At 35.9% G+C, this 17279-nt stretch overlaps 1 long non-coding RNA gene across 1 annotated transcript in view; it reads left to right on the forward strand.

Annotated features, from left to right (window-relative positions):
- The window catches only part of LOC120766276, a 43653-nt gene that overhangs the window by 9906 nt on the left and 16468 nt on the right, over positions 1–17279 (forward strand). The window contains exons 2-4 of the long non-coding RNA XR_005704590.1: positions 1890–2068; positions 14779–14948; positions 16822–16887. This is a non-coding gene — a long non-coding RNA (uncharacterized LOC120766276). The remainder of the gene's footprint in view (positions 1–1889; positions 2069–14778; positions 14949–16821; positions 16888–17279) is intronic.

Consider the following 17279-nt stretch of genomic DNA (forward strand, 5'->3'; position numbering starts at 1 on the left):
TAAGCTTTAAGCTGACCATCATAACCTATAAAAACACTTCGCTCAGTATTGATGAAAAAGAAAGTAGATCTTGAAAAGTCAAGTACTTTTAAAATATCTCTTTCTATACGTAACATTTCTTTGCTTGGCTTAATAGCTATTAAGAACCTTACAAAAGAGTTAATGAGTTGCTTTAGTACTAAACATGATACTTATCTTGTTAACAATTCCGTTGTTGGCTTGAAAATATATGCTCAACAGTGGTAAAATTTAATCAAGTAAACTCAACATGAGACAAGAATTTTTCCGGACTTTATTAACTTCCGCATATATTCACAGCATGGCACACAGCTTGTTAAGCTGGCGAATAACCCGGTAACACCACGTATTATGTACTAGTACATGTACCCGAATTAAATAACTCAATGTTCCCGATGCTTTCGCATAATTTATTGACCATCAAATACCCGTGTGTACACAAAACCAAGTATGCCGCTTCATTTTTCGCTGAAAATGTATGTCGATCATTCGCTGAAGTTCGACTTTGAAACTTAACAAACAGGTGTAAATGAGTTACCCAGTTCTATTAATACCACGCTCAATCTATACAAATCATAAACGAATCTTCAAATAAATGGTTAACTTTGTTAGAAGTTTTTTATGGTTGTGGATGGCTTTATACCGTTATACCTTACATAAAGTGAAATGCTGTGTTCAGAGTTTAAATGTGGTTACTCGAAATGCTACCTGAGAACTGGAATTTAAGAGCAACGCAATTACCTTTAGCTGACAGTAATGCCATCTCAATTAAGGGACCGGACATTCCAGGTGCATGCCCTTAATTCGTCGTCCTTATTTCGTTTGCCATGGTCGTCATCAAAAGGGGGGTCTCTCATCCGAGGCTGCTGTTGGTTTTTCATTGGGGTGAGCCTTTTACGTGGCGGGTCCCAAACCCAGCGCACAACCCTATGTAGGGGATGTTTCGCCTTCTCACTTTAGCTCGCCTTCGAACGGATGTTCTTAGACTACCCAGAGGATACTTGGTCAAAGACCGGAAGTAGTGAGCTGCTTGAGCCAGGTGTAAAAGAATCGCTTCTGGCCACTCCCAAGTGAATGGCGATCAGAGAACTTTCCTCATTCGCATTCGATGGAACGACGAGCTGTACGAGATATATGACGACATTGACATAGTTCAGCGAATTAAAAGACAGCGGCTACGCTGGCTAGGTCATGTTGTCCGAATGGACGGAAACACTCCAGCCCTGAAAGTATTCGACGCTGTAACCGCCGGGGGAAGCAGAGGAAGAGGAAGACCTCCACTCCGTTGGAAGGACCAAGTGGAGAAGGACCTGGCTACGCTTGGAATATGCAATTGGCGCCACGTAGCGAAAAAAAGAAACGACTGGCGCGCTGTTGTTAACTCGGCTATAATCGCGTAAGCGGTGTCTACGCCAATTAAGAAGAAGAAGAATGCCATCTAAATTGTGTCATATTCCAATATTTTTAAATAAAATATTCTCCGACAGCTTGAAGTTTCGCTTGGGAAGGTCGAGTGTCTAGAGTTCTTGCACTAGCTGTACTTTTTATGCTTTCGATTTAAGATCTCGATGTAAAATGCACTTAGTCGTTCCATATGTCAGTCCGAGTTGCTGCGCCGAATCGACTTCCCACGGTGTTCATGTGCACTCTCAGCTACGGCTGCTATATTCTCTTCACTGTGTGCTGGACGAATATATATATGTACAATATATATATTTTTGTCTTTTAAAAAATTACCCTATGAAGTGCATTATAGAGTCGGTACAACGGAAATTAATATTTCCCTTCGTTTTAAATGCCTTTTTGTTTTATATTATCGCTTGCTGTTTATTCACTAACTGCTACTGTACCGTTTATTTGTGTATTTACAGTTATTGGCCAACAAACCACGCCGACAGAGTTGGAAATTTGCGGTGATCCCTACACGGAAATTGCACTGGATCTAGTCTTCCCAAAGGGGAATCCGACATTCCTGCTGGAAAGAAAAAACTTGCAGCTGCTGTAGCCGCTCGATCGCGATGAAGAAAATCTGAGTCACAATATCTTTCAGGTAAGTGCACGAAGGCGATCACAAGTTAGAACAATAAAAACAAATCTGGGCTGAAAATAAAGTGAAGCAGCGTGTGCGAATGCGAGGGTTTTCTAAAATGAATATACATATGTATGTGTGTGTGAATGCATGCGTTGCAACGCGCTGACGGCGGCTAGCTAGCGGTGAAATATATACAACAAAGTGGGATGTGCAAAACGCTTGCAAGTACAACAAAGATAAATACAAATGTGTATGTGGACGAGAAAAGCACGCAGTGGCTTGCCGCTGTGAGATTTGGTGAAATGCAAATTTTTTATGGCGAAATTTTACAGTTGCACCCCACAAAATGTGCCGGCCGGCCAACAAAAGTATGGAGTACGCTTAACTGATAAACATAAATATGCAAGCGTTTTACCGTTGCTTTACTTACTTGTGCCATTTGGCGTGCAGCGAAGCAATTTCTTAAGCACATCTCTTGTTTATGCAAACCACCAACGATGTGCTTTCCTGTTTCTGAGTGTGTGCGTTATTATGTCTAGCTAGTTTGTTTATTTAAAACTATTGAGCGCTTTCATTTGTGTTTATATATTTTTGGTTTTTCAAATTTATTTTAATTTGTTTTTCTCATTTCGCTGCGCCACAGGTTTCCTGTTCGATTCGCAACGCAACCAACAAGCGACGCAGAATTCCGATTCTTGTGCGCATATCTGATGGCAACGACAATTTAATTACTTTTTTTTTAACTACAATCGCCGTGGCAAGAAAAACAATTAAATGCTTTTAATTCTAAGGCACTGTATCGCCCGTTTGGACGTTTGGTTGCCAGTCGAAACCCCTTCCCTTTGCTAAACAGTTTTGCGATGCGCGCACCAGCCAAGTTCAGCAACCTGGTGGGTGGTTCTCATTGATCGCGACTGGTTTTTCGCGCCCACACACACTTTTATTTCTTCTAAACTGCAAATAATGCAAACAAAAGTTGCTCGCAAACATTTATGAGTGGTGCTACCGTTAACACTGTTGTTGTTACTAAACCGATTTCAAACAGCTCTCAGTTTATTTCTGTTAGCATTGACGTTAACTGTACTGCGTGCAATATTGCTTGCTTTGCTCAGAAAAATCAAAGGACTTAAGCGGAAAACTCGCTTTAATAAAGTATTGTAGTTCAACATAATATGATATATTATGGCTTTGGTTTAAAATAAAGTAAGTGATAGTAAAAGTCTAGTAGCAAAAGTGTTTTCAATTATTTTATACTTATTTATTGCGTTTTATTACTATATTTGTAAGAACGTTCCTCAAATGCCGTTAGATCACAAATCTTAAATATGTTAAAAAGAAAAGTTGAATAGTTTTATGAACTCAAGGCTGAATAAAAAAATACAAAATTATTTTTCACTGTTCCTTAGAAATGAGGAAATATGCATAGAATTGAATTTGTTGAGTGTCGCGAGTAAAGGTAGGCTACAAATATTAATTATTTCCTTATATTTTTATTATTTATTCATTTTCTGCCCTTTAATTCGCATTATAAACTTTCGTATTACAATGCACTTAACAATAGATAACCTTGAAATTTTTAATGAGAGTCCGCCTGATTGTAGCGTATAAACGTATACTTCATAAATCGTATTATGGTAGTAAAGGTTTCCCAGATTTATGTAAAAAGTCTAGCGGTGTGATATCACACGATCTTGGTGGCCAATAGACCGGCCCAAAACGTGAAACTGTCTGGTCACCGAAGTGTACTCTCAAAAAATCAATTGATTGATGCAATGTGTGGAAAGTGGCGCTTTCTTGTTGAATCCAAATGTCGCCGTGATCACGAGCTCCAATTTTAGACATCTTAATGGATTTGGCTGAGATTGCAATATTAAATTTTTTGAACATTATGTTTTTAAACATCCTCACATTTCTTAAGATATTTTTAAATGTTATTTTTAATTATCAATGATCTGCATAAAAATTGCAAATTATAAACTTTCAAATATACACCAAAACATAAATTCACTGGCTGCTCTGACCACTAAATTTATAATTCCTCACAGCCATACACACGACTGCATTTAATAATGCGTTTGCAACTACAGCTGCTTTGGTGCGTGCAATAGAACGGCTGCCAGATTGACTGACATGAACGGAAAGCAACATCAAAACGAGCGCCTCAGTTGTCAGAAATTTCACGTGCTAAGTCATTTCAGTTCCTTCTTCTTGTATTTTTTTTTTTTTTTTTGATTTGTTTTATTTTTTCTTTTGTGTTAATTCTTCTTTTTGTTGCGGTTATTAAGCGACCATCTGCACAGTGCATTGCCCCTGGCAATTATTTTGCATGTGCACTTACTTACATACTTAAATGCAACAAAAAAAAATTCTAGTGTGGGCTGTGTTATTTCGTGTGTGTTGAGTGTTGGAGATAATTTAAATTTTTGTGATTTTAGTGACACGTTCCACGCAACCTGTGCTTTACTGAATTTTCTACGGCGTCAGACAACTATTTTATATTTTGTTGTCAACAAGCAAAAGGAATAATTATTATTTATCATATAGGATTACAGATTAAAGACATTTCTAACATATGTATTTATGATGCAAATCAAATTTTTTGTAGAAAAATCCAATTTCCAATATATTTTCAAATATACAAGGTCTGTCGCAAAAGAAACAGGACTGTTAAAAAAATAACAAAATGTTATACTTTTTTATTCAAAGTAGTTTCCTTGTGCTTCGATACAGCGTTTAGCCGGGCCAATTAGCATTTCAAATGTGTGTTTAAGGTCATTTTTCGGAATGCTCTTGAGAATATCGGTCGTCGGCTTTTGGATAGCTGAAATGTCCTGAAACCAGTGTCCTTTCATGGGCAAATGAAGTTTTCCAAATAGGTAAAAATCACAGGGTGCCAGATCAGGTGAGTAGGGTGAGTGATTAATGGTTAATATGGAGTTTTTTGTCAAAAAATCAGTGACAAGCGTCGACCGATGACACGGCGCATTATCGTGCAACAAGCGCCAGGACCCTACCTCACGGTATTGTGGTCGAGCACGACGAATGCGTGACAAAAGACGCTTCATAACGCCAAGGTAAAATACAGCATTAATCGTTTGGCTAGGTGGGACGAACTCTCGGTGTACAGTACCCTCGGAATCATAAAAACATATCAGCATTGTCTTTATTTTTGACTTCTGAAGACGTCCGACTTCTTATCGGCGCAGAGGTCCTCACGACCTTCTTGGAATCACTTAAACTACTCATGCACATTACTACGGGATAGTCACTGATCACCATAAACTTTTCTCAATATGTGAAATGTTTCAGTTAACGTTTTCCCAAGTTTAAAACAAATATATAATGATATTTGCTCTTTGTTTCAAATGCAAAAAGAAGGTTAAGTTTTTGTATGATACACCCTACATTTAGAGGTTGGGTTTAATGTTGAACACCAAAATATTCATCAAATTTTAGTTCAAGGTAAAATGTGATTCATTGTGTGAGTTATGTTCATCAATATCGTTAAGAAATTGCCACGGTTATTACAAAAGATTTGTATTTCCTTTAAACATAATATTTTGAAACAAATCGATGACTGGGTCTTGTATATTGTCGTACTACAAGTATGTCAAGACATATATATAATATACATCTACAGACATTATACTATCTGAACACAAATAAATATGTTACACCTGCTTGTTGGGCGGCAATTGCAACTTTAATGTTGTCAACCACTTTTCAGTCGATCACTAGTTGCTTGCCACAATTAAGCGTAGTCCGCAGCAACTGTCAATTGCCACAACGAACAACAAGTAAATCACGTTAAAAATAAGCAAACGTTAAAATCCGGCAACACAGCCAGAGTAATCAATTACTCGTATATATACAAGTTGTTCGCTCGACGGACAGCAGTCAAAAGCGAAAAAATCAAAACAAAGCACGCTGCGACATAAACAAAGTTCATACGCAAAAATTAAAAGAAAAAAATCATCTAAATTTCGCTTCGCCGCTTGGTCGCTCAGTCGCTTGGACAGTTGTCAATTGGCGCACTTTAAAGTTGATTTGAATAGTTGCTTTGGCGGTTAGTCGGCGCAAGTACTTAGCATCATGTTGCTTTTAATGAAGCCAATGCGCAACGTGTTGCTAACGAAGCATGTCGCACGACACGCAAGTCTACACGAGCGACAACCGCTAATGGTGGCTGAGTTATTAGTTATAGTTTTTTTATAAAATTTTGTTTTTTTCTTCACAGTTATTCTGTTGCCAGCCAATTTTCGATGCGGAAAAATCGCCACCGTCTAAAGAAATTAATTTTTTGGTGGCATATTGCAAACTGATTTCCTACAGGCGCAAACTGCACATTGCATTCTTGCACAAATACTTGGCCTACACACTCATATACACTCACTCGCAGTATGTATGTATGTTTGTTGCCTCAAACTTGCAACACGCTACACTGCTTTACCTCAATCGGCTGTTGGCAGCAGCACCTGTTGGCACCGTTTCAAAGAGCTGTCTATCAAATGCGCTTACATTACTTTCAACCTTCCCAACCGCGCTCCCCCTCTCCATAGCCACTTTAAGTTTTTAAGTTGCTCGCTTGCTGCCAACACAAATCCAGTTCAACAAGAAAGACTTGGCCGCAAATATATCACTCAGTGAACGCATTTGACTAGCGCCTGTTAACCGCTTAGCCATTCCTCGCGCTCCACGTCCGTGTTGCATGCGTTGAAGCATGCAGAAATTGATTATTACAAGTTGGGCGTCGTTTGAAAGATCTCTGTTGCTCTTCTTGTATTCATTATATTTTTCTCCTTTTGTCGGTTTGTTCTTTTGTCTTGCGGCTGCCATCTTAATTGCGCCATTTGTAAGGAATCTGCGCAATTCATAAAGACATTAGAGAAATCAAATTAAGTTATTACCTCGGCAATGACATGTACCGCTATTCACCACGAGCACACACCCATAAAATTCCAAGCCACACAGCACAAAGGCTTAGCGTTGATGACACCAGCTGTCGTTGTGAGTTATTTACTGAGTGCAATTGCTTTAATTCATAAATTGCGCGGTTGGCGTTTGAGATTTAAATATTTGCATAATAACGGCAGTCGTTTGTGTCAAGTTTCATTAACTTGGCAAGCGAGGAAGAGAAAGAGAGTCAGGTTCTTGAAGTCTACAGCGTTGCTTGGCTTACAAAAAAGAAGCTTGCCTGATTGGCTGATATTAGTTCTCATGTTACCATTAGCTGCAATTGATTTTGATGAGATAATTTCGAAGCACGTCTTAATATATGCATACATATGCACACTACTTACGTTTTATTATGGAATTATACAATACTATGCAAAGCACCGTTATAAGTACTGTGCAATAATATCTAATGACCAATTTTTAGTAAAATGAGTAAAAATAGATCTAAAATATTAGTTACGTTTAATATTGTGCGGGTTCAAAATAAACTGCAATGTAGCTTTCAATAAAGAGTTGACAGAAAGCTTGCCCAAATTCCAAGATTTTAGAAACAAATATAAATATTACAATTTGAAATAGCAAATATTTCTAACAATATCTAACAAATTTCATAATCTCTCCAAAGACCAGACTACATTTCTTAACTCCGCTGTAATTTTAGTTTCATACGTGTATCATTTATTCATAATAAATCTTCGATAACTCCAAAGCAACGTGATCAATTTGTATTAACTACTCTTTTATGGTTTTATAACCCATGTTGCAGTTAACTAATTTAGCTCATAATTGCCTCTTAATTAATAAATAATACCTCCACTAAATTGAGAATGTCACTTTGGCTGAGGCACAACCTGTCGTTTTGCTACAATTTGCAGGCAATGCTTTTACGACCGACATCCGCTATTGTCAAAAGCCAAAAATATTCGCATTCAGCATTGTAAATGCTAGCGGCAATAGCTGTCATAAAATAATGCTGTATTCAAGTCAAAAGTTTATTGCATGATAAAGACAACTCAGAAATTTTAAACTTTAAGTATTTTTTCAACCATTTAACATAAAAAGCTAAACTAAAAAATTCAAGATAAAATAATTTTTATACATTTTTTTAATTTATTTTTTAAACTTTTTTTTTTTAAGTTTTTCCTTTTTGTTTTGTCTACTAACTATAAGCAGTTAGTACCAGATAAATACAATTTAACATAAATTGTCTGAAGTAGTCTAGTCTTCATATAGGTGAGGTTAAATTGGTAGGCCCAATAACCCACGCTTAGACCATTTTTGGTTCTTTGCGATACAAGATGGAGTTCCGTTACTAAGTCCATGAGGAGAGGTCATCCTTTAGAATGCTTGCGCTTTATGTAAATTTTATATATAAACAATAAACAGAAAAATAAAAGATTTTTCTTGTCACCTGATTTTAACAAAGGTTTTTGTAGCATAATTTTAGGTGTTCTAACTTGTGACTCATTACTTTTTTATTGCCAGTGGTGGCAAGATCAATCTACTTATGTTCTTAGTTTTAATTCTAGCAGTTTTCTTCATCGTCACCAAAAGCCAAGAAGCCGCGAATGCCAATTTACTGTAGTAATAATAAACAGATACACCTGTTTATGCACTTGAACTCCTGCTGATCGTAGAATAAGTAAAATGTTTTATTTTTCGTCTTATAAAAATATTATAGCTGCCTAAACCACTTTCAATTTTAACCTTCAAAAACGCTGCAGTGTCTCTAAGAAAAGTTTTTTTTTTTATTTTTCAAAGTCATTGTATGCACATGACCAACACTCGCACTCGCTTTGATTTGTGCTTGTCATGCAGCACACGAAAAGTGACACAGACCCAATCGTAAAGATTCGTTTAAGCATGTGGGAGATTCTATACATACTATACATATATGTCTATATCATATATATATATATATATATATATATATGTATGCCCTAATACTGACTTTTAGTTCGCTTATTTCTTGTTATAATACATACTACATAGTTTTTTACCTCAAACCGAACTGCAGCCTACTTAGTCATTTCCTGTGTACATAATTCACACAGTTACCCAGTTTATGGTTTTTACATATTAAATATTCCATTTTTTATGCGTTTTGGGTACTTTAGCGCAGCCAGAGCAGACATATAAACCCAAACGCTCTAATAAATTGTTCAAAGTGGTCGCAGAAACGTAAAAAAATTACTAACCGTGTACTCACTTTCGTTTAGTACAACAAACATGCTACTTAGTTTGCGTAATATTTTCGCTCTGACTTCAGTTTGCGGCGAGTAACTGTGCATTTTAGTGTTTCTAATTATACGCGGCGGCATGTGGGTTTTGTAGACGGCTGCAGCTCACGCGCTCCGCTTGTGTCTAGAAATATTAGTTTCCCATATTGTGCGTTGTTGTTTAAATTCTCGCTTTGGTTTTTCATACTTTTTTTTTTTCGTTAGTTAATATGCAAAGCGGTAAGTAAAAATACAAATTAGCAATCTTGTAAGCGGTACTTATTTTAATTTTTTTTTATGAGGTGTTGTTAACTACCGAGTGGCGGCACTTGGTATTAATAAAAAAATGAAATACCAGATAAGCCAAAAACAACTGACTGGACAAGTGCGTGCAACATTCTCGTTTTTATCCATAAAGAAAGCTAATTAGTCTTGCTTTTGTACCTGAGATTGCTTTTATACTTCTACTCAGCTGCAATTCGCCAGCTTTTGTGCTTTATAAGCAATAATCTTAACTAAAATTGCCTTCTTAATGCAGCAGCAACTATTCGATTATCAATTGCTTTAGTCTATCGCACTCATAATTCTTAACAAACGCGGTAATGTGTGTGAGCCACTGTAAAACTGTTTGCTTGCAAGAAGTTCGTGTCTTAAGTCTTTTGCAGCCAAACCACTCTCAGCAGCTTTTTGAGTAAATATGAGTTAGAACTCCTATTATTTTTTTTATTCATATACTTAAAAAAATGTTCTAACTAAATTCGCAAAATCCTTAGCATCTCAAATAAATTGCTTAACTGACAAATTGCCGTACTTTTGCGTTGTTTGACAAGCCCAGCATGCCCGAAATCAGCAAGCGGTCATACCATACGTGGCTTACGTAGCTTTCCTGCAGCAACATGCCTCGCTGTACTGCACACTCACACGCTGTAGCACAGAGATATCAATATGTATAAATAATAATTTATTGATTAACAATTCTATGAATTTTGAGAGATTTTCCTCTCAGCAGCACCAATTATGGAGGCTTGCCGCCAATGCGTGTGAATTTCAAATATTTTAGTTTTTAATAAGTAATTAATAAAAAATAAAATGTTTTTTTTCGGCATATATGTATGTTGTAGTTTACAACCTGTTGTATGGTACAGCTGAGAATTTGCCTGTTTGGTATTACAGCATGTTCTTTATGTACATATTTATATTTTTTCTTCATAGGCAAAGATTTTAGTTGAAAAACACCATAACTTGTAACTGATACTTAAAATGCAAAAAACTGCATACAGCAACAACAAATGTATGTTGTAGCAAGCGCATTGAAATGTGGGTTCTAAAACGCATTTGCATTTTCGATTTTTTTAGTATTTTTCTTAAATATTTTTTTAAATATTTGTTAAATTTTTTAATTTTTATTAGTTTTTTACCAAAGTATTTTAGCATTGATGTTTAAGCGTGTATTTTCGAATAAATCATAATTAAAGGCAAATATTTTGTAAATGATACGGTGGCAAGAACTATTAAGAGCGATTGGCGTTGCCGTTCAGTATGCAATTTCAGTGGAAATTCAGGTTATTTAGCATATATGTTTTCAATCGTTTCTGATTTTTGTTACACATAGTGTAGTAATTACCAAACGCTATTTTTTATTTATGAATTCATATTTAACACTTGTCAACTGGTTTGCATAGGTATATGATTTATGCGTGTATTCGAAATATGTTATTTAGGAACGAACTTTACAAGTATCTGTTCTTATATAAGTACGCTTGTATGTAGAGTAAGACAATGGATCAAGTCGCATGCACAAAAGACTCAAGCGCCAAACTTGCTTACAAAAAGGCATTGATTTCCGTAAATGTTTTATGTGAATTTACATAAATATGGGAAATATCTCTATATATCTTTTATACTAAGTAGTTGCTGCCTTTATTAGCATAAAGTGCCTTTTTTGCACGTGCAGTCATGCGGGAAGTGCGGCATTCCACACATAATACTTCGAACAAAATGCAAATTAGTGGGCACTTAAAAAAGTGGAATGCAAACAGCCAAATAAAAATTATAAGCATTTTGATAGTAAAAAGTCAATATTCTCCATAAAGTCTTTTCTAAAGAGAAGCATTTTATTCTGGGCGGAATATCGGAATATCGCATTCCTAAAAATTCGTTTGGGTATATCCATGTTGTTCAAACCCTCTCTGATGGAGATCAAAATCTTCCCTTGGCCGTTCTGTCAATTTTGAAATCGCAATGAATTATGACACTTTTCTCAGAATAATCGTCTCTAGTCACCAAATATATATATCATACTAAGCATTTATAAAAAAAATTTCTTTAAATGTTATCACCTGACACACATTTGTTGTTTCTCCTTCTATTCTGTAGTAGTATATCTACTTATTTAGGCTTAATCTAAGCAGTTCACTAAAACTACTTAATAAATGGTAGTACATATTAATAAGTAAAGCATTGCCCATTAAAGTCCTTAAAAAATAATTATAAATATATACACAAGTAAAAAAAATTCAAAAGCTGAAAATTAGCACATTAACCCCTATAATACTTAATACGGAATTCTAAGAACCATCAAAGCCAAACAAATAATGCATTACTTCTGTATTTGCTTCTCATAACAAATTTAACACTTTTTCTTGCAACTTGCCAAGCTTTGAAAAAAAAGTGCAATAATAACTACTAATCGACTCATGTGGCCACTTAAGACCTAAAGGAGGTTCTAACAACCCACTGATAAGTCTTCTAACATAGCAAACGATAACGGACCGGCCAAGTGATAGCGAAGAATGTCTACACTATTAAACCAAAGCAAACTCGTTCGGCTAATTGTGTGTTAAATAAGCCACTAATAACCACAGCGGAATAGAAACTAAATCATCACACACGCGCAGAAGCAGAGAGCAAACAACCAAAAATGGGAGCAAACAGCAAAACAAAATAATCAAATATTTGCAGACACATACATATAAGTATGCATGTGCGTTGGTAGATGTGTTACGCCACAAGATTCCAATTAATAAATACGTAAATAAACAACACGCACCAAATGCGGTCGCGCTAAAGTTAGCAATTCCTGTCTGTCTGGCGCTGTTGTTGTTGCTACTGACATTGTTGTTGTCACTGACGTTATTGTTGACACCGACGTTGTTTTTTTCACTGATGATGTTAAAGCCACCAATGTTGTTGTAACTGGCGTTGTTATTGCTACCGACATTATTGCTACCACTGACCATATTGTTGTGTCGCGCCACCAAGTCGACGGCGGAGACAACAACAGCAACAACGTCATAACAACACGCACATTGTCAACACACAACAACAATGACAACAACAAAGTGGCACAGTGACAAAAACAGTAAATCAAAGTTAAACGAGAAAGCTGCTGGCAGCCCAAAGCGAATGCGGGCTCAATTCTATGCGCATGCGCCTGTGTATGTCAGTTGGGCAAGTAATTGTTGCCAAATATCCCCTGAGGCAATGTTTATTTCTTTTTTGTTTTGAAAGTTCGCTGCTTTTTCCAATATTTCTGTGTGGCTTAATGGTACCGGCGTTCCTGGAAATTGTAGCACGTTTCGCTGCCAATTTAAATCCTGTCGCTGCTAATACCAGAAGCGACTTGTTTGCCTGTGTTGGCGTTGTTGTTTGTTTGTATGTTGAAGTTACTCTTAATTTTTTGTTGTTTACACCCACTTGCTTTATTTTTATCGTCTGCGGCAACTAGAAATGGGTTAAAGTAGGCAGTTTGTGAGGCCATGGGCTTGTGTGTGTGTTTGTATCTTCTGTCTTTGTATGTATACTATGTATATATATACATACATATATGTATGTGTGCATATACAAATATTCCTAGAAGCCTGCGAAGCATCATTGAAATTGTAAATACTTAGCCCTTTTCAAGGGCTTAGAAAGAATAGTACATAGGCAAGTTCTTTCCTTTCACTTTAACTTTTTTTCTACACCCAACGCTTTGGGGTCTTAGCAGCTAAGTAGTCTTCTACCTTAAATGCAGCGTTCAGCCAAATAAAGCTTACTGCAATCGTCATCCATTCAGCTTGCCTTTGGCACATTTGCTGTGCGTATTGGCATTTGCCTACATTCTTCCAAGCGGCTTTATGGCTATGACTTGGTTTGTGGTTTGATGTGCGTCGAGTGTTGTGGTCTAAAACTAAAGCAAGCAGTGAAGAAAGGTGGAGAATACTTTGGCAATGGCTCCACCAACTCGTATCTGTGTAGTGAAATACGAGGTTGGTGTGATAAGTCCATGTGTCTATGGACTTTTTATTTTCTCTTCGAATGTAAATGCCTTATTTAATGGAATGTTTTAGGAGGTAAAATAGTCGTATAAATATTTTTGAAATTGGTTTTTATTTTTACGCGATTGGGTAATTTTATGCAATAACCAATTCGATCGATCGTTGGTTCGTGTGTTCGCTGTGACTGTAAAGAGACGAATATTAAGCATTGGTATCTTCAATATTCGAAAATATTTCTGATCAGAGCTTTTGCACCTAATCAATATGAGAGTTAAATTATTATATGTGTTAGCATGCCATAATTGACAGGAACATCCATTCGCCTAGCGTTTTATGATTTATATTCACTTCCAAGTTAGAAAAACACAATTTATTGAATTTTAATTTCAAAAGTGAATATAACCGCTAAAATATCGTAATCGCCTTGCAATGTCCTCCACCAAAATATCAAAAAGGACACTGGCTTATCAGACTTCCTCTATACTTACCATATAATATATCAACATCAGTTACGCAATGGCTTTAAGTGTGTACGTATCTATCTATATACATATGCAGCCAGCTTTCGCAAACAACACATATTCGCTGACTTCATTGCCAGCATCTCGAAAACTGCGTCGCACAAACTTTAGCATAACTTATCCGTTTAAAGTTCCAAAGTCCAAACATGTGCCAGCACTTTGCCACTTCGCACTGCAAAAGCTCAATATTTATTCTCCCCACTTAAGTATCTACGGCCCTTCTTGTGCACTCCTCAAGTGATTTTTACTCAATCTCCACTCGTTTGTGTCTTTGAATAGCCGACACTTTGCTGCACTGCTCTCGTTTACAAATATGGCCAGCCACGCACATTTCACTTGCCATTCAAGCCGAGTAAATTTATGTTAATTGCTGCAATGGCAACATGTAATTTTCCTACAACTGCTCCACCTGCAATGCATAGTAATGTCTTAAGCTTGCGAGCCACTGCGCCATATGCCTTCAGCTACAATGCCTATATATTGCTATTGTTGTAACTTGGTGAATGTTGCTAGTGCCGCTGGTGCGTATGTACAACAGTCATTTTCCTGTCAGCATCTCGTTTATTGCATTCACTGTGATTTTCTTAAGTAAAATCGTTTTTATTTGCCCAGCATTTTTCCCTTGCAACCACACACCAACAAATACACATATACATACATATTTGTTTTTATGGCATTATTTCTATTTCTAACATTTCTTCCATTTCTTCCATTTTTACGGTTTTTTAATTCCTTTCATTAACTTTTTTATTATTGTTGTTGTTTCTTTGTAGAGCATTCCGGTTGGCACGACGATCTTCCGCCGCATTCAGGCGTTGGACAAGGATGCCGGTGTTAATGGACTCGTCGAGTATTTTATTGTTGAGGGCAGCACAAACACAACGGAAGATGAGACAATGACAATTGCGGATGGTTTGCAATTTCCTTTCCCCATCAAGGGCAGGTGAGTGTTAGGCAATTATACAAGTCGGATGTGCAAATTAATATGCATACTCGTATGCTCCTCTAGTTGTCTTTTAAGGAAGCAAGCATTTATTTGCTATGCATGTATGTACATACGTTTGCTGTAGAAATGACCTGAATTTATAATTTAAAATGTACATCTCCAAGTTGTATGCATATATCATAACATAGAAATTCTTTTTTGAATCCTAGAGATCTTCTTAATAAAAATTTTCAGAAAATTCTGATATTATTGGCATAGCTTTGGTTGTGATACCTTATTAAAATGTCTTTATAGCCTTCATTCTTTCAAGCTTTTAAAAAAGGAAAACTCACTTGGGGTTCGTTACGAATGATACAAGCGCAGAAATCGGTTTCAATGCTACTTTTCTTTTCACTTCATTTGTTTTCGTTCAGAGACCATTCCTCATAGATATAGAAAGAAGAAAATGTCACTTCGGTCAGATGCTTCTTCAAACTACAGTGGATGCGAAAGTGTTGCCTCTCAACTCCAAATATTCATGAACTGTATCACTGTAAAAAAAAATTTCAAAAATAGGTGTTTGATAAAAGCAAATTTAATTTCGATTATTTTCTGATTTAAGAAAGAATAATGAATAATAAAATAAAAATAATACAAAATTATATCCCTAAATTGAATGGCAAGTACTCTACATACTTAGTCATGTCTTTCAATAACAAAATTTCATATTGCGTCTTGCCACTGTTGACAAAACTGATCTAGATACTAGTGTAATTTATAACAAAAAAAAATGGTTTACGTTCATGATACAATTTTTTCGCTAAGCTAGTCCCCATAAGAAATAGCCGCTTTATTTGATACAAAATGATTACAAAACTAGTTTACATAAAACACTAATCAAGAAATTGTGGATTAATATTAAGCTAATTTTGTGCTTAATTTTAAAAAGTGTCGTTGGACATTCAATTATAACTTTTGGAAAAAAACTCTATTACCATAAAAAAAAAATTCTATCTAAATTACCTACAGACAAACGCTGCTTACCTTTATGTAAATTCATTTATTTATTCTACAAAAAACAAATCAATTTTTCAGGCAATCATTTCCTCCATGTTAATAGATATTGTCTTCGAATCATTTTCGAAATTTCCAAATTCAAATCAAATCAACCAACTGGTAATTATGTAATATGAAGCAAATATAAAGATTTCGAATATTTGTGATCAATAAAATCATATTAAGTCCAAATTATTTCAAACTAAATACCAAACCCATCTGAGATAAGCCCAACTGCAGCACTGTGGTGGGTAATACCATGTAAATGCAGGCAATAAATCTTGTCACATTTGTATCGATGAATTCTTGAACAAAAAGCAAAAGTAAACAGCAACAAATAAAAATAAAACAACATGTATACATAGAAAAAATTACTATAGAAATAATAATATATGCACATATGTGTGCATGTATCGTACATCCTTTTAAGAGTCGGGTTGCGTTGGTGGGCTCAGTCATTGGCAAATTTATCTACAACTCTGATATGCGCATGTTGTTTTGCATATGCTGCTGCATATTCTATACTTGTCTGTGCCATCATGCATATATAATATATGTATGTATGTTGGCCTTCCACTGTCATTCTTTGTCAGTAATCGATGTAATCAATCAAATTGCATACCAAAATTACTTAGAGATATGTATATAAACGCAGATATTTATTTAAGGCAAATTAAATATGGGTTATACACCGTGTACACACCTCAAACGCTAAGATTGAAAAAATCTTCAGTCGTTAGCCTTTAATTTACATTATCAATAAAAAGGTATCTAAACCAAATAATGTGTGATATGTAAAAATAACAAATACACAACTACATATTTATATTTGCAGGTGACTGTGGCCAAAACGCTGGATTATGAGAAGGTGCAACGTTATTGTCTAACAATCATCGCAGCGGTAAATAAAAGCGTGTGATCAGCGCGCATAATACTTCTATAAACATTGTGCTATAAATATTGATACAAACTTGTAGACAGTTAGGTTAAGTTCAATTCGTAAAATACTAACGACGAAACATTGGTGTTGATACACAACTGACATAGCAGAGGAACGCACGGATGTAGATATATACTTAGCGATACCTAGAAAAAAGCTATCTCAGAGCTTTTGAAGCCAAATATTTTCTTATGACTATCATTTCTCCTTACAAACATACCTACGCAACTAAAGCCACCGCGCAACTTTCTTTTTCCGCCATTCTTTCCTCGGTCTCCAGCTTAAGCATTCACTTCCTGCACTCCTTGCTGGCATTCAAAGATTTTTCACCTCTTTCTATTTTCGCTGTAAGT

This window comes from Bactrocera tryoni, chromosome 1 (assembly GCF_016617805.1).
Source record: "Bactrocera tryoni isolate S06 chromosome 1, CSIRO_BtryS06_freeze2, whole genome shotgun sequence".
NCBI classification, from domain to species: domain Eukaryota; kingdom Metazoa; phylum Arthropoda; class Insecta; order Diptera; family Tephritidae; genus Bactrocera; species Bactrocera tryoni.